The sequence below is a fragment of the Prionailurus viverrinus genome, chromosome D4, assembly GCF_022837055.1.
Source record: "Prionailurus viverrinus isolate Anna chromosome D4, UM_Priviv_1.0, whole genome shotgun sequence".
Taxonomy (NCBI): Eukaryota; Metazoa; Chordata; class Mammalia; order Carnivora; family Felidae; genus Prionailurus; species Prionailurus viverrinus.
In genome coordinates, this window is record NC_062573.1 from 56,648,674 (window position 1) to 56,668,008 (window position 19,335).

Below are 19,335 nucleotides of genomic sequence, written 5' to 3' on the forward strand. Positions count from 1 at the left end.
GTATGTAAACTTATTTTTCATCCCCTATGATATGGACTGAATGTTTGTGTCCCTACCCACCCTCACCCCACCCCTGAATCCATACTTTGAAGGCTTAATTCCCCAGTGTGGTAGTGTTTGAGATGTCGAGCATTTAAGAGGTAATTAGGTTTAGTTGAGTCATGAGGATGCAGCCCCCATGTTGGCTTAATGTCCTTATAAGGGGAAGAGACCAGAGCCCTCACACTTTGCTCCATGTCAAGATATAGAATGCAAGGAAGCTATCTGTAAACCAGGAATAGGACCTTTACCAAGAACCCCCACCATGCTACCAATCTGATCTCAGACTTCCAGCCTCCAAAACTGTGAGAAATAGATATTTGTTATTTAAGGCACCATATGTGTGGTGTTTTGTTATAGCAGTCTGAATTAAGACATCGTATTCTATCTTCCCAGTACTACCAATAAAACAGTTATTTAACTAATCAAGACTCAACTTTAAGTCCCTCATGTTAAATTGCAAAACAATGCTGAAGGTTTGTAGATTAGTGCTTCTATCTTTTGTTACCCCTGTGTATTGAAGCAGATATTTAAATTGCTAATTCTGTTTATTAAATGGTCACTAAATTAACCACACTTAATCCAGTAGTCCAGCTAGTATATCCTTTTAGTTTGGTGTATCTTTTAGTTTCACAGGAACTTTCAACCACCATCTTATACACTTCCTCCCAATTTTCACTGTTATTTTCTGTTTCCAGTTTTGGATTCAGTTCCTGGAGAGAAACGTCTGCCACATTCACTCCACTCCACACAGTCACACTTGGGACACCATGTTCTTCCCAAATCCATCCATGGCAGCTGCTGGGTTGAATGCCAAGTTTTTTCAGCCATAAAATAGCTAAATCTAACAGAATCCAGATTATACCCACTTCCTCTAGGTGACATATGTGGGAATATCTGCTGGGCTGGAAACCATAATTATGAATCAATAAGGGCTGTATGTGACTATCTGAGGAATAATGAATTTGAAGACATTAACATTCCTCTGCACCGGATTGAGATGGCTCTTTCTCTACTGCTGGCCGACTCCTGTAGTTATCACCACAATCTTAGAACCAGCAGTCACAGGTAATCCTTATCTGTCATGTCACAACTTCAGGTGTCTGAAGAAATAATGTCCCATGTTGCAGATCCATCATTTCTCCTTTGAGTTTATCTTCCAAAATGCCCACAGGGCAAGCTCATCATCCTGAGGCTTTCCCAAAATACTGATGGCACACACTGTACCAACATCCACTACAGTGATCTTATTGTTTGAGACAGTTGCCTCTTCTACAACTGGTGTAATCAGTTTTCCCTTAAGAGTTGCCATTGTATCCAGGAAAGAAATGTCTGTAAAATTCATGTGAAGGAGACAATGTCAGATTTCTGGCACTCTTTTCTCAGACTCATAGCCTTAAGAACTATGAAGAATAAATGTTTTGTTTTGTTTTGTTTTTTTTAATTTTTTTTTTTAATGTTTACTTTTATTTTTGACAGAGATGGAGACAGAGCATGAGCGGGGGAGGAGCAGAGAGAGAGGGAGACACAGAATCGGAAGCAGGCTCCAGGCTCTGAGCCATCAGCCCAAAGCCTGACACGGGGCTCGAACTCACGGACCGCGAGATCGTGACCTGGCTGAAGTCAGACACTTAACCGACTGCGCCACCCAGGCGCCCCTAAATGTTTTTTTTAAGCCATCTAATCTATAATTTATTATAGCAGCCTGAACTAAGGGCCCATCCATATAACCTCATTTTCCTTAATTACCTCTTTTAAGGCCATGTTTCTAAATACAGTGGCATTCTGAAATACTGAGAGCTAAGATTTCAACATATGAATTTAGAGGGGCTACACTTCCCTCCGTAATATAGATGAATCTTAAAAACACACTTAGTGAGATAAGCCAGAGACAAAATAATAAAAATTGTATGATTTCACCTATATAAGGTACCTACAATAGTCAAATTTATAGAGACAGAAAGTAGAATATTGGTTACCAGAAGGTGGAGAAAGAGAGGAATGGAGAGTCATTTTTTAATGCATACAAAATTTCAATTTGGGATGATGACAAAGTTCTGAAGATTGGATGTTGTGGCAGTTGCACACCAATGTGAATGTACATAATGCCATTGAGTTTCATATTTTAAATTATTGAAATGGTAAATTTTATGCTGTGTATTTTACCACAATAAAAAAATGGTAGAAATAAAACATACAGTAATGGAAATAAGGGATGCCTTTAATGTGCTCATTGGTGTACTCATTATAGCCAAGAAAAGAACAAAAAGAATCAGTGAACTTCAAGGTATGTCAATACTTCAAAGAAGGAAAGTGTGAAATTAAAATTAAAACTTTAATGTTTTTACTTTTAATTGATCTAAAACATGTTTTTAAAAGCAATAACTATCACAATGTGTTGGGTGATTATAGGATATAGGTAAGTAAAATGAATGACAGGAATGTCACAGGGACATAGGGAGAACTAGGGAATACTCTTATAAGGTATCTATGATACATGTGAAGTCATATAGTGATATTTAAAAGTAGACTTAGAATACATTTTAAGCTGTAGGGCAACCATTAAGAAACTATAAGATAAATATAATTTTTCTTCATATATTTTCCCTCTGCTATAGTGGGTTGTAATTGACAAAATTGTATACATTTAAAGGGTACAATGTGATGATTTGATGTATGTATACCTTGTGAAATGATTATCACAATCACATTAATAACTCATCTATCACTTCACATAGTTTTGTGTGTGTGTGTGTGTGTATGAGAACTCTTAAGATTTACTCTCTTAGCAAATTTTAAGTATACAATACAGTATCAACTATAGTCCACATGCTTTACATTAAACCCTCAGAACTTATTTATCCTATAACAATATTTGTATCCTTTTACTAACATTTCCCCATTTCCTCCATCATCCTGGCAACCACCATTTTATTAGTTCAAAAAAAATTTTTTTTTTTTAGATTTCACATCTACATGATACTATACATTAATTGTCTTTGTCTGGCTTCATTACTTAGCATAATACCCTCCAGTTTCATCCATGATGTTGCAAATGGCAGGATTTTCTTTTCTTAAGGTTGAATACTATTCCATTGTATATATACATATACTACATTATCTTTACACATTCATCCATCAGTGTACACTTAGGTTGTTTCCATACCTTGGATATGAACATAGGAGTACAGATATCTCTTTGGGGTAATGATTTTGTCTCCTTCAGATATACACCCAGAACTGGAATTGCTGGATCATATGGTAGTTGTATTTATTTTTTATTTTTTTAAATGTTTATTTATTTTTGACAGAGAGAGAGATAGAGCATGAGTGGGGGCGGGGGGGGGCAGAGAGAGAGGGAGACACAGAATCTGAAGCAGGATCCAGGCTCAGAGCTGTCAGCACAGAGCCCCACGTGAGGCTAGAACTCACAGACTGCGAGATCATGACCTGAGTGGAAGTCGGACGCTCAACCAACTGAGCCACCCAGGCGCCCCTATGTTTTTTTTTTTTAGGAACCTCCATACTGTTTTCTATTGTGGCTAGATAGTTCACATTGCCACCAAAAGTGTACACAAGTTTCCTTTTCTCTACATTCGCACTAGTGTTTATTATTTCTTATCTTTTTGATAGTAGACATCCTAACAACTGTGAAGTAATATCTCATTGTGATTTTGATTTAGATTTCCCTGATGATTAATAATTTTGAACATCAGTTCATGTCTTGTTAGCTTTGTATGTATTCTTTGGAAAATGCCACTCAGGTCCTTTGCTCATTTTTTAGGCAGAATTTTATTTATTTGTTTATTTATTTAGCTATTGAGTCATAGAAGTTTTGTATATATTTTAAATATTAACTCCTTATCAGATGTATGGTTTGCAAATATAATTTTCCAGTTCATAGGTTACATTTTTCTTTTGTTGATTTTTTTCCCTTTGCAATGTAGAAGCCTTTTAGTTTTATGTAGTCCTGCTTTTTTGTCATTGTTTTTGTTTTGTCATTGTTGGCTTGTTTCATTTTTGCTTTAGTTTCCTGTAATTTTGATGTCATACCCAAAAAATTATTGCCAACAACTATAGAAAGGAGATTTTTTCCTATGCTTTCTTCCAGGAGAGTTACAGTTTCAGATCTTTTATTTAAATCTTTAATTCATTTAGGGTTAATTTCTGTGAGTGGTATAAGATAGGGGTTCAGTTTCATTCTTTTGCATGTGAATATCCACTTTTTCCAGTAACATTTATTGAAGTGACTTTTCTTCTCCATTGTGTTTTGGTGCCCTTTTCAAATATTAGTTAATCATATATGTGTGGGTTTATTTCTGGGCTTTGTATTCTATTCCATTAGTCTATATGTCTGTTTTTATGTCAATAACGTACTGTTTTGATTACTATAGATTTGTAATATAATTTGAGGTCATGAAGTATGATACTTCTACCCTCATTCTTCTTGCTCAAGATTGATTTGGATGTTTGGGACTTTGGGGTTCCATATAAATCTTAGGAATTTTTTTTCTAGTTCTGTGAAAAATGCCAGTGGAATTTGATGTGTATTATATTGAATATGTATATCACTTTGGATAGTATGGATATTTTAACAATATTAATTCTCCTAATTATGCACATGGAATATCTTTTCCTTTATTAATGTCTTCTTCAATTTCTTTCATTAGTACCTTAAATTTTCCATGTACAAATCTCTCACCTCCTTGGCTAAGTTTTTTCCAAGGCATTTTGTTGTTTTTGATTCTATTGTAAATAGTATTGCATTCTTAATTTATCTTTCAGATAGTTTATTTCAGATAGCTATTGATGTTTAGAAACAACTGATTTTTGTATGTTGATTTTGTATCCTGCAAGTTTATGGAATTTATTTATTAGTGTTATAGTTTTCTGGTGGAGTCTTTAGGATTTTTTTATATATAACACCATCATCTGCACATAGAGGCGATTTTACTTCTTCCTTTTTAAGTGTTTTTTTTTTTTTTCTTTTTTTCTTTTTCTTGCCTGGTTTTCTGGCTAGGACTTCCAATACCATGTTTAATAGAAGTGGCAAATGTGGTATCCTTGTTCCTGATTTTAGAGGAAAAGCTTTTAGTCTTTAATTAAGTACCTTGTTTGCTATGGATTTATCATATATGGTCTTTATTATGTTGAGGTACATATCTTTTATACTTAATTTCTTGAGTTAGGTGGGGAATGGGCTATATGGGTGATGGATATTAAAGAGGACCGTTGTTATGATGAGCACCAGGTGTTCTATGTAACTGATGAAATCACTGAATTCTATTAAAACCAATATTGCACTGTATGTTAACTAAAATTTAAATACAATTTTGGAAAAGGATGTTGAATGCTGTCAAGTGTTTATTTCTCCATCTTAAGGTTATTACATAATATCTATTCTTCCTTCTGTTAATGTGATATATCATATTTATTGAATTGTGTACATTGAACCATCCATGCATTTCAGGGATAAATTCCACCTCATTATAGGTTATTCTTTAAATGTGCTGTCGATTTGGTTTGCTAGTATTTTGTTGAGGATTTTTTCATGTGTTTATTAGGGATATTGGCCTATACTTTTCTTTCCTTTCAGTCCTTGTCTGGCCTTGGTATCGGGGTAATGATACTTTGTAAAATGAGATTGAAAGTGTTCCCTCCTTTTTAATTTTTTTGGGAGACATTGAAAGGACTTGGTGTTAATTCTTCTTTAAGCGTTTGGTAGAATTCACTAGTGAAGACATCTGGAACAGGCTTTTTTGTTGGGGATTTTGTTACCACCTTAATATTCTTACTTGTTATTGGCCCATTCAGATTTTAAATTTCTTCATGGTTAATTTGGGGTATATTATATATTTCTAGGAATTTATCCATTTAACCTAGGTTATTCAATATTATTGACCTACAGTTGTTCATAGCAGACTGATTATCCTTTGTAGTTCTGTGATATCAGTTGCAATGTCTTATTTTTCATTTCTGATTTCATTTATTTGAATCCATTTTTCCCTTAATCTGCTAAATGTCAATTCTGATTATCTTTAAAAAAAACAAACAAATGTTATTCCAATAGGAAAGATCTTCTATTTTTTTTTCTAGTCTCTATTTCATTTATTTCCTCTCATCTTCATTATTTATTATTTATTTTTTGCCTTCTGCTAACTTTGGGCTTTGTTTATTTTGTAGTTCCTTAAAGAACTTCATGAGCAAATTATTTTCCTATTATTTTTCTTTAAAGATAATTGAGTGCTTAAACATAACAATATCACATTATTATAATACATGTATAAGTAAAATATATAGCGAACAAAACCATATGGATTGAAAGGAGAGAAGTGGGGTGCACTATTGTAGTGTTCTGATGCTATATGTAAAGTGGTATATTAGTTGAAGTTAGATTGCAATGAATTTAAGATGTATATCATTACATCTTGGGTAATGAGCTTATAAAATGAGATAAAATGTAACAATAAAAATATCTAATCAAAAGGAAATCAGAAAAGAGGAAAATAAAATAGGTCAGCAACAAAAAGCAAAATGAGCCATATAAATATTGACATTAAAAATGTAAGTGGTTTCAACACCACAGTTAAAGTGGTCAGATTGTCAGATTAATAAAAAGAAAGAAATAGAGAAGGAAAGAGAGAAAGAGAAAGAGAAAGGAAAGAAGAAAAGAAATAAAAGAAAAAAGAAAAGGAAAAGAAAAGAAAAAATCAAACTCTACTGTTGGGTGCTTACAAGAAACACATTTTTTTAAATAAAGAAATAAATATTCTTTGGATAAATACCTACTAGTGCAATTGCTGCATCATAGAGTCGTTCTACTTTTTAAATTTTTGAGGAACCTCCATACTTTTCCCCACAGTGGCTGCACCAGTTTCCATTCCCACAAACAGTCCAAAAGGAGTCCCTTTCTCCACATCCCCACTAAAATCTATTATTTCCTGTGTGGTTGATGTTATCCATGCTGACAGCTGTAAAGTGATACTCATTGTAGTTTTGATTTGTATTTTTCTGATGATCAGTGATGTTGAGCATCTTTTCATTTGTCTGTTGGCAATCTGGATATCTTATTGTGATAAGCACCAGGTGTTGTAAGAAAGCCTTGAATCACTATATTGTACATCTGAAACTAATATTACACTGTATCTCAACTAACTGGAATTTGAATAAAAACTTAGGGAATATCACATGAGGCATGGGGTGAAATAAACTGGACACCTCCCCCAAAAAATAAAAGAATAAGCTAAAAGTAAAGGGATGCAAAATACATATCATGTTAACAGAAATCAATAGAGAGTTGAAGTGTAAATATTAATATTAGACAAAGTAGGTTTCAGAGCAAAGACTATAACTAGGGGAAAAAATTATGTACTATGTGATGGACCATAAAATAAACCACAAACAATGGGTTATTTAATTAAATCAATTAAACAAAAAGATTAAATAAGTTGAAAAATTATGTATTTAATTCATTTCAAAATGTAATTAAGTAATTAAAATCACTTATGTCATATAAAGTATGTTTTCTGATTACAATTAAAATCAATAACAAAAAGTTAACAGGATTTTCTTTTTTTAACTTTCTTATTTTACTTATTTTTTTTAATATAATTTATTGTTCAAATTGGCTAACATACAGGGTATACAGTGTGCTCTTGGTTTTGGGAGTAGATACCTGTGATTCATCGCTTACATAAAATACCCAGTGCTCATCCCAACAAGTTCCCTCCTCAATACCCATCACCCATTTTCTGCTCTCCCCCGCCTCATTCACCCTCAGTTTGTTCTCTGTATTTAAGAGTCTCTTATGGTTTGCCTCCCTCATTTCTGTTTGTAACTTTTCCCCCTTCCCTTCCCCCAGTCTTAACAGAAGGCTGTTAAGTTTCTCACGGTCCACATATGACTGAAAACATATGATATCTGTCTTTCTCTGACTGACTTATGTCACTTAGTATAATACCCTCCAGTGCCATCCACATTGCTGCAAATGACAGGATTTCACTCTTTCTCATTGCCTAGTAGTATCCCATTGTATGTATAAGCCACATCTTCATTATCCATTCATCAGTTGATGAACATTTTGGCTCTTTCCATAATTTGACTATTGTTGAAAGGGTTTCTATAAGCATTGGGGTGCATGTGCCCTATGAATCAGCCCTATTGTAACTTTGGATAAATTTCTAGTAGTGCTATTGCTGGTTCATAGGGTAGTTCTATTTTTAATTTTTTGAGGAACCTCCACACTGTTTTCCAGAGAAGCTGCACCAGTTTGCATTCCCACCAACAGTGCAAGAGAGTTCCCATTTCTCCACATCCTCACCAGCATCTATAGTCTCCTGATCTGTTCATTTTGGCTACTCTACTCTCAGTGTGGTTTTGATTTGTATTTCCCTGATGAGGAGTGACATTGAGCAGAATTCATGTATTGGGTTTAGCAGACTTTTGGTGTACTCTTTTGGGTTTTCCATAGAGTATCATGTTGTCTGCCAAAAGTGAAAGTTTGATTCTTCTTTGACAATTTTGATGCCTTTGACTTCCTTTTGTTATCTGATTGCTGATGCTAGGACTTCAACACTATGTTAAACAACAGTGGTGAGAGTGGACATCCGTGTCATATTCCTGATCTCAGGGGGAAAGCTCTCAGTTTTTCCCCATTGAGGATGATATTAGCTGTGGGCTTTTCATAAATGGCTTTTATGATGTTTAAGTATGTTCTTTCTATCCCAACTTTCTCGAGGGTTTTTATTAAGGATGCTGTATTTTGTCCAATATTTTTTCAGCATCTATTGACAGGATCGTATGGTTCTTATCCTTTCTTTTATTAATGTGATGTATCACACTGATTGATTTGCGAATATTGAACCAGCCCTGCAGCCCAGGAATGAATCCCACCTGATCATGGTGAATAATTCTTTTTATATGCTGTTGAATTTGATTTGCTAGTATCTCATTGAGAATTTTTGCATTCTGTTCATCAGGGATATTGGCCTATAATTCTCCTTTTTTGTGGGGTCTCTGTCTGGTTTGGGAATCAAGGTAATGCTGGCTTCATAGAATGAGTCCAGAAGTTTTCTGTCTGTTTCGTTTTTTGGAACAGCTTGAGAAGGATAGGTATTAACTCTGCTTCAAATGTTAATTCCCCTGGGAAGCCATCTGGCCCAGGACTCTTATTTGTTGGGAGATTTTTGATAACTGATTCAATTTCTTCAGCAGTTATGGGTCTGTTCAAATTTTCTATTTCTTCCCATTTGAGTTTTGGTAGTGTGTGGGTGTCTAGGAATCTGTCCATTTCTTTCAGGTTTGTTGGTATTTAGTTTTTCATAGTATTCTGTGATAATTGCTCATATTTCTGAGGGATTGGTTATGGTAAATCCATTCTCATTTGTGATTTTATCTATTTGGGTCCTCTCTAATTTATTTTTGAGAGTCTGGCTAGAGAGTTATCAATTTTACTTTTTCAAAAAACCTGCTCTTAGTTTCATTGATCTGTTCTACTGTTGTTGTTATTTTTTATTTTTTGGATCCTATATAGTTTATTTCTTCTCTGATCTTTATTATATCTTTTCTTTTGCTTGCCTTGGGGTTTCTTTGCTGTTCTGCTTCTAGTACCTTTAGGTGTGCTGTTAGATTTTATATTTTGGATTTTTCTTGTTTCTTGAGATAGGCCTGGATTGCAATGCATTTTCCTCTTAGGAATGCCTTTGCTGCAGCCCAAAGGGTTTGGATTGTTGTGTTTACATTTTCATTTGTTTCCATATATTTTTTAATTTCTTCTCTAATTGCCTGGTTGACCCATTCATTCTTTAGTAGGATGTTCTTTAACCTCCATGCATTTGAAGTTTTTCCAGAATTTTTCTGTGGTTGATTTCAAGTTTCCTAACATTGTGATCTGTGTGTGGTATGATCTCAATTCTTTTATATTTATTGAGGAATGTTTTGTGACCCAGTATGTGATCTATCTTGGATAATGTTCCATATGCACTGAATATATCTGTCAAGTCTATCTGGTCCAGTGTTTCATTCAGGGCCACTGTTTCTTTATTGATTTTCTGCCTAGATGATCCATCCATTGTTGTAAGTGCAGTATTGAAGTCACTGCAATTACTGCATTCTTATCAATAAGATTGCTTATGTTTGTAATTGTTTTATGTATTTGGGTGCTCCAAATTGGGTGCATGAATATTTATAATTGTTATCTCTTCTTGATTGATAGACCCCTTACTTGTGATATAATGCACTTCTTCTTCTCTTGTTACAGACTTTAGGTTAAATCTAGTTTGTCTGATATAAGTATGGCTATTCCAATTTTCTTTTGACTTCTAGTAGCATTATAGATGGTTCTCCATCCCCTCACTTTCAAGGTGAGGGGTCCTGAAGGTGTCCTCAGGTCTTAAATGGGTCCCTTGTAGACAGCAAATAAATGGGTCTTGTTTTTTTTATCCATTCTGGTACTCTATGTGTTTTGATTGGAGCATTTAGTCCATTTATATTCAGCGTTACTATTGAAAGATTTGGATTTAGTGTCATTGTGTTATCTGTAGGTTTCATGCTTGTGCTGATGTCTCTGGTCCTTTGTAGTCTTTGCAGCATTCTACTCACAGAGTTCCCCTTAGGATCTCTTGTAGGGTTAGTTTAGTGGTGATGAACTCCTTCGGTTTTTGTTTGGGAAAACTTTGATCTCTCCTTCTATTCTGAATGACAGCCCTGCTGGATAAAGGATTCTTGGATGCATATTCCTCCTATTCAGCACATTGAGTATTTCCTGCCACTCCCTCTGGCCTGCCAAGTTTCAGTAGATAGGTCTACTACTACCCTTATGTGTCTACCTTTGTAGGTTAAGGCCCATTTGTCCCTAGCTGCCTTCAGAATTCTCTCTTTATCTTTGTATTTTGTCAGTTTCACTATGATATGTCATGCAGAAGATCAATTCCTGTTACATCTGAAGGGAGGGCTTTGTACCTCCTGGATTTCAATGTCTGTTTCCTTGCCCAGACTGGAGAAGTTCTCAGCTATTATTTGTTCAAGTACACGTTCCTCCCCTTTCTCTCTCTCTTCTTCTTCTGAAACTCCTATGATACAGATACTATTATGTTTTATTGAATAACTTAGTTCTCTAATTCTCCCATCATGGTTTAGAATTTTTTATCTCTCTTTTTCTCAGCTTCATCTTTTCCCATAATTTAATCTTCTATTTCTCTTTCATCTCCCCTCTGCCTCTTCAATCTTCACTGTCACTGCATCTAGGTTTTTTTTGCACCTCATTTACAGCATTTCTTAATTTGTCATGACTATTTTTTAGTTACTTGATCTCTGTAGCAACAGATTCTCTGCTGTCTTCTATGATTTTTTCGAGCCCAGAGATTAATCTCATGACTATTATTCTAAATTCTTGATCATATATACTGTTTATATCTGTTTTGATCAATTCTTTAGCTGTCATTTCTTCCTGGAATTTCTTTTGAGGAGAATTCTTCCATTTTGTCATTTTAGCTAGTTTTCTGTCCCTAATGTGTTTTGAAAGCTTGTTATATGTCCTGTACCTGCGAGTGCTACTATATTAAAGAGGGGTCATACACTCACTGTCCAGGGCCTGGCCCTTCAAGAGGTGTTTTTAGGAGTATTTTACATGCTGTCTGTTGTTCTGACTCTGGTTGCTTTATCTCCCTACTTGTTGTGATGTTTTGGACCTTCCACCAGGTGTGCTTTGATTTGTTCATTTGATACAGCGCTGGAAAAAAAAAATTAAAGGCAGGGAGGCGGGATGATGGTGGTGGAAGAGGCCTTATCCCATACAAAGAGAGAAATGACAGGGTCAGGGAAAAATAAAATTAAAAAAAAAAATGACCAGAAACTATACTACTTAGCCCACAGAGACAGAGAGGAGAATAAAGGAGATATAGAACAGGTATAAAGAGAATAGATTAAATATGTCTGTTAATAAAACCAACAACCAGAATAACCAGACTAGAGGAGGAAAGAAATAAAAAGGAGAAAAGGAATAAAATATATATACATATATATACATATATGTGTGTATATATATATTTTGTCCAAGAATTGTCCAAGAATTAAGTCAGAAAATGCAAAACTGCTGGGTGTTTTGGAACCAGTGGCAGTGCTGGTCTGGAGGAGGGGCTGTCTGTTTGGTCAATTACAATCTTACTCCAGTAAATACCCAGTTACTAGGCATGGAGCGGCATGGTCTGATGTAGGTGGGTTCCCTCCTCCATTATGGGCCCACTGTCCAAAGCCCCACCTTGTTGGTGATGGGGGGAAAATGGTGACACCCCAGTCTGTCCTCCCCAGTCCGGGTATCCCAAACCACTCTGTTCAGGCAGTCCTTACAGTGCTGTGTGGGCACAAGCAGGCCATTTTTTGGTTTTTGGTTTTTGTTTTTGCACTCCACAGTCTCCGGTGCCTCCCTGGGGCTCAACTGGGAATCAAACCCAGATGTCTTAAAGTGTCCCACTCTGCATGCCCTGGTTCCAGGGAAGTGCCATTCCACCCCACCAATGAAGAGCCTCCTCACAGTGCCGCACAGGTGCAAACAAGGCAGTTTATCCCATTCCACCAACTCCTGTACTTTCCTGGCGTTCAACTGGGATTCAAACCCCGGTGTTTTAAAGGGCCCTGCTCTGTCCACCCCCATTGCAGGGAAATGCACTCTGCCCCACTGATAAATGGCCTCTGGCTGGTGGGCGCAGGCAGGGTCCGTTGTCCTTTAAACAACTATATACCTTCTTCCCACAGCAATAGAAGGAGAGGATTGCTTTCTCCCACTGCAGACTATGCCTCTGAACTAGTTACTGAGCCAAGGGCTGGCTTCCCTGCTCCCCAGATGTGCAAACAGGGCACCCAGCACCAGTCCAGAGAAAGCCTGGAAGTTAGAGATTGGATCTTTCGCCAATTTTTTTCTGATCCTTGGTCTGTGGTTTTTCTCTTTTCCAAATACAGTCCTACACTTCCACAACCTCTCTTTCTCTTCTCTTTGTCTCTCTGAAGAAGGGGATCCCTCCCCTCTGTGCCTACGCTGCCCATTTTTATCTCTCCCGGTTCACAGTCACAATCCTGTGGCCTGCCAGTTTGTCCCTTTGGGCCCCTGGAGATGTCTCTGTCACTCTGCAGACCAGACTTGTAATTCAAAGTCCTCTGGCCTCAAAACTGCTGTGTTTGAAGGACAAGGGAACTTTGGGTCCCCTTACTTCTCAGCCATGTTGGATCTCCTCTTAACAGGATTTTCAAGATGGCATTGGAGTGTGAAGACCCTAGGCTCATCTTCTCCCATGAACACAACTAGATAACAATCACATCATCCTAAATACCCCATAAATAGACCTGCAGACTGACAGAACATACTCCACAGCTAAAGGGAGAAAAGGTGCAACAGCAAAGAAATTTTATTTTTATTTTATTTTGTTTATTTATTTTGATGGTGGGGGGCACAAGAAGAGGAGGGGCAGAGAGAGAGGAGGAGAAAGAGAGAGAATCCCAAGCAAGCTCCATACTGTCAGTGCAGAGTCCAATGCAGGGCTCAAATTCATGAACTGTGAGATCATGACCTGAGCTGAAATCCAGAGTTGGACACTTAACTAACTGAGCTACTCAGGTGCTTCCAAACCCTGGGATTTTTTTTAATGTTTATTTATTTTTTGAGAGAGAGAGAGAGAGGCAGAACACAAGCAGGGGAAGGGCAGAGATAGAGGGAGACACAGAATCCAAAGCAGGCTCTAAGCTCTGAGCTGTCAGCACAGAACCCAACAGGGGGGCTTGAACCCATGAACTGGAGATCATGACCTGAACCGAAGTCAGACACTTAACCAACTGAGCCACCTAGGTGCCCCCAAACCCTGGGCTTTTAAAGGTTAGCAGGTTTGGTGGGGTTAGAGACCAGTGAGCATTGCCCTGCTCCTGGTGAAAAGGCAGACAAATGACCCAAGGGTAGACAGTGTGGAAATAATGATCTAAAGAAAGCCTGGGGCACACAGTGGGCAGATTATTTGCACTTATTAGAGTGCATCCCTGAGAGGCAGAGTTCATGGAGACACCTCTTCAGGAAGAAAGGAGCTGGCTGCAGCCATTTCACTCCCCCACCCCTCAGCATAAACCCAGAGACGCTTGTGGGAAGCAACACAGCACCAAAATTGCCCACCTAACCTGCATATGCCAAGCCCCATGCTCTGAATTCTGGTGGGAAAGCCTTTCTTAATTAAGCTTACTTTAGTCGCAGCATGGCAGGCCCCTTCCCCAGAAGACCAGCACAAAGGCCTGTCCAGACCATGTCACCAGGTCAGAGTTCTGCAGGGCTAAGTTCCAGTGTAGGTAGTGGTAAGTCTTATTTCACAAGCATACCAGAGCATGCCTGGTTAAAACTTGCCATATTCGGGCCAGGAACCAAACACTGCCCACAGAAGTCAAGGAGAGCCTCTACAAATGACTGGCCTGAAGGATAGAGAAGCCCAAACACAATAGCAGACCACATGCAGCACACACTGGAGACACTTCCTGAAGTGCCAGGCCCTGGCACATGACCTCTTCTTCATAAAGCTATTATTTTCAGGAGCAGAAGACATAGTTGGCTTTTCTAATACACAAAAGAAGGCAGAGACATAGATTAAATGCCAAGATGGAGGATTTTATCCCAAATAAAGAACAAGATAGAGCCACATCCAGATTACTAAGTGAAACTGATACAAGTAACATGCCTGATGGAGAATTCAAAGCAATAGTCCTAAGGATACTCACTGGGCTAGAGAAAAGAATAGAAGACATCAGGGAAACTTATCACAGAGATAAAACTCTAAAGAAGAATTAATCAGAGATGAAGAATGCAATAAATGAGATGGGAAACAGATTTGATGCAATGAATAGCATACTGGAAGAAGCAGAGGAACAAATTAATGAAGGCAAAATAATGGAAAGTAATGAAGCTGAACAAAAGATAGAAGAATTATGCAACATAAGAATATACTTATGGAAGTTAGTGACTCAATCAAATGTAATAACATTGATATTATAGGACTCCCAGAAGAAGAGAGAGACAAGGGGGCAAAATATTTATTTCAGGAACTAATAGCAGAAACTTTCCTAATCTGGGGAAGGAAAGACATGCAGATCCAGGAGGCATAAGCAGCTCCCATCAAAATCAACAAAAGCAGGCCAACACTAAGACTATGGTAATTAAACTTGCAAAATATAGCAGTAAAAAAATCTTAGAAGAAGTTAAGATGGTGTAGTAAGGGGACCCTGGGCTTGTCTCATCCCTTGAACACAGCTAGATCAACATCAAATCATTTTGAACACCTAGCAAATCAGAGGATTAACAGAACAATCTGCATAACGTGAGGGAAAGAACGCAGGTGGTACACAGTGAGGAGAGGTGAATTGGGGGAGAGAAGAGCCGTGGTGCTGTGGAGGGCTAGGAGCCCCTTTCACAGAGAGGAGAAAGAGACAGGGGAAGATTGAGCAGTACATTGGGTTCACACAAGAAAAGCACTCCCCCTGAAAGCAGCTAGAGAGAAAGAGAGAAGTGAAAACATACACAGATGATTGCACAAAAAAACTGTTCCCCAAAACCATTGATGGGGGAACAGGAGAGGGTTTCAATACCACAAGGTTTTATAAACAGTGAAGGACAGAGTCTGAAGTTTCAGAGTTCAGTGCCTGGCAGAGCTCTGGCAAGGAAGCAGGGTGGAGCCCTAGGAGTGAACAGCATGGTCTGAGGATCCTCTGGGTTGCATGGGTAAAAGCAGTTCTGTTTGGAATGCACTTGGTAGAGGCAATATGGCCTTTCTGAGGCCAAAGCCATGGTAAGCACCGTAGAGCTGCCCCAATCACCAGTATAGGAACAAAGGAGCTGGGAAAGGGCAGCAAACCCTGGTGCTGGCTATGCATTGTGATTTGCCGTAAACTCTGAGCTGCTGCTGCTGTGTGGTCACTTGAATATTTTCTGGGACAAACCAGTACCAGACACAGTGCAGTGAGAACCTCCCTCAGAGGAAAAGTGCAAGTCCAAGCTGTGGAGGTCTCTGAAATGTGGGATTTAGAAAGACAGTCAAGTCTGAAATGAAACACAGGAGAGAAGTGCCACCTGGCAGGCAGAAAGCTCGGACACAGGGGGAAGATAGGGAGCTGATGGAAGTGTGAGACACAGGAAAGGTGATTGATTATGTGTCTGTGAGGCTTGAACTTCCTGTGCTCCAGAGATTAGAGAGTGGGGTGAAGACATTTTCACCATTAGCCCAATACTGATTTTCCCCAGTGAGCTAAACAGTGCCACCAAGTGTAGAATGGAGCCATTGCACCAAGCCCTACTGCCCTGCACTCTCCAAGTACATCTCCACTAAGGCAAGTTGGCCTGAGAATCAAAGCAGCAGGCCCCTTACCCCAAAGACCAGGACAAATCTCTTCCACGCATTTAGTCTACTGATCATAGAGTGCTCCAAAGTTTCAGCTCTGGGGGATTTTGATCTACCTTCATTGAGCTTTTGTTTGTTCATTTGTTTGGGGTTTTTTTGCTTCTATTTTTGTTTTTGTTGTTATTTTTTCTTCTTTTTTTTTCTTGACTACAGAAAAAGCAAATTTTTTATTTTATCTTATGATTATTTTTTAACCTTTTTCTTTTTTCTTTTCTCTTTTCTTTAATCAAGCTTCTCTTAACAAGCAGGCCAACACACAACTAGGATCTAACTTCCTTAATTTTTTTTTAATTTTTACGTTTTTATTTCATTTTATTTTCTTTTTTCTTCCTCCAAAATGACAAGATAGAATAATTCACCTCAAAAGAAAGAACAGGAAGAAATGATGGCCATGAATTTAATCAATAAAAATATAAGTAAGATGTCTACACTAGAGTTTAAAACAACAATTATAAGGATACAAGCTGGCTTTGAAAAAAGCATAGAAGACACAAGAGAATCTCTTTATGCAGAGATAAAAGAACTAAAATCTAGTCCAAAAATAAAAATGCTATAACCAAGATGAAAACTCAAATAGAGGGCATAAAAAATGAGGATGGACAAGGCAGAGGAGCAAATAAGTGATATAGAAGATAAATTTCTGGAAAATAATGAAGTTGAAAGGAAGAGGGAAGCAAAGGTCATGGATGACAAAGGCAGACAAAGGGAACTCAGTGACTTACTAAAACATAGTAACATTCATATCCTAGAAGATCCTAGAAGATGAAAGAGAGAGAAAAAGGAGCAGGTTTATGTGAGCAAATTATTGCCAAAAACTTCTCTAGTCTGGAGAAGGACACAGACATCAAAATCCAAGAAGCACAGAGACCCCCCCATTAAATTCATCAAAAGCCAATCATTGCCAAAACATATCATAGTCAAATTCACAAGGACCCTCAGGGCTCTATCCCAGCCATTCCCACTGACAGTTAAATTTCCAGGCTTTTAGCACCACTCGTTGTGAGAACTCAAAACAATTAGCCCCTCTCATTTTCCCAGCCACTGGCTCTGGGGAAATACTCTCCTTGTGTGTTCCTTGTGTGCTCTACTCTCTCTCACACTTCTCTGTGACCATGGCTCCCTCCCTTCCTCAGTACCCACAATTCATTTCTCCCCTAAACCACATCTCCACACCGCTACCTTCTTCAATGTGGCTTCTTCTCTCTCTTTAGTTGTGGAGTTTGTTCTATCAGTCTTTAGGTTGATTCTGGTGGATTTAGAATGATTTTATAGTTATTTAGTTGTATTCATGGGATGAGATGAGGCGAGGGTCCTCCTATTTTGCCACCATCTTCTCTTCTTCACATTTCCTTATTTTTTATTTTTTAGGGCTAAAAAATATTCCAATGTGTGTGTATATATCACATTTTATTTATTCTTCCATTCATCAATGGACACCAGTTGTTTCCATACCCTGGCTAGTAAGAATAATACCATAATGAACATAGCAGTACGGATATGTCTTCAGGATAATGATTCCCTTTCCTTTGGATCTCCACAAGTGAGATTGTGGGATCATATGATATTATTCTATTATTAATTTTTTTTCATTTATTTCATTTCATTTTATTATTCTATTATTAATTTTTTGAGGAACCTCCATACAGTTTCTTATAGTGGCTGCACCAATTTACATTCCCACCAACAGTGTAGGAGAATTCCCTTTTCTCTACATCCTTTCCAGAATATGTTACCTTTGCTTTTTTGATAATAGACATCCTGATAGATGTGCTATTATACCTCACTGTGGTTTTAATGTGAATTTCCCTGGTGATTACTGATATTGTGTAGTTTTTCCTGTACTTGGTCACTTGTTTATCTTCTTTGGAAAATGTCTTTTCATGTCCTTTGTCTACATTTTAAGTGAACTGTTCGTTTTGTTGTTATTGAGTTATATGAGTTCCATGTATATTTTGGATATTAACCCCTTATTGGATATGTGATTTGCAAATATTTTCTCCCTATCTATAGGTTGCCTTTTCATTTTGTTGATGGGTTTCTTTCTTGAAAAGAAGCATTTCAATTTGATATAGTCCCACTTTACTTTTTATTTTGTTGTGCCATTGTATATTTTTGGCTTCTTTCTCAAAAATTACCTGACCATATATGCATGGATATATTTCCGGGCTATCTATTCTGTTACATTGACCTCTGCATCTGTTTTTATGCCAATACAGTACAGCTTTGTAGTGTAGTTTAAACTAGGAAGTATGATGCCTCCAGCTTTGTTTTTCTTTCTGAAGATTGCTTTGGCCAATTGGGGTCTTTGTGTTTCTATACAAGTTTTAGGATTATTTGTTCTCTTTGTCTCAAAGACACCATTAGAATTTTGATAGTGATTATGTTGAGTCTGTAGATCACTTTGGATACTATAGACATTTTAACAATATTAATTCTTCCAATCCATGGGCATGGATATATTTCCATTTATTTTTGTCTTCTTTATTTTATTAGTGTGCAATAGTTTTCAGTGTACAGATATTTCACATCCTTGGTTAAATTAAACCCAAGTATTTTTTGATGTTATTGTAAATGAGAATGTATTCTTACTTTGTCTTTATGATAGTTTGTTTTTAATTTATAGACATAGAACTAATTTTCACATATTGATTTTGCATCCTGAAACTTTACTGAGTTTATCAGTTCTACCAGTGTTTTGGTGGCATCTGTGGAATTATTTATATATAATCTGATTTCATCTACAAATAGAAATAGTTTTATTTATTCCTTTCTGATTTTGATGCCTTTTATTTCTTTTTCTTTTCTTTTTTTTTTAACAATGTGGTTTTTTTTTAAATATTTTTAAATTTATTTATTTTTGAGGGAGATAGAGCACAAGCAG

At 37.2% G+C, this 19,335-nt stretch overlaps 1 pseudogene; it reads right to left on the reverse strand.

The window, feature by feature from the left end:
* Window positions 1-590: 590 nt before the first annotated feature.
* LOC125149874 (L-lactate dehydrogenase B chain-like) lies at window positions 591-1,351 on the reverse strand (annotated as a pseudogene).
* Window positions 1,352-19,335: the final 17,984 nt, after the last annotated feature.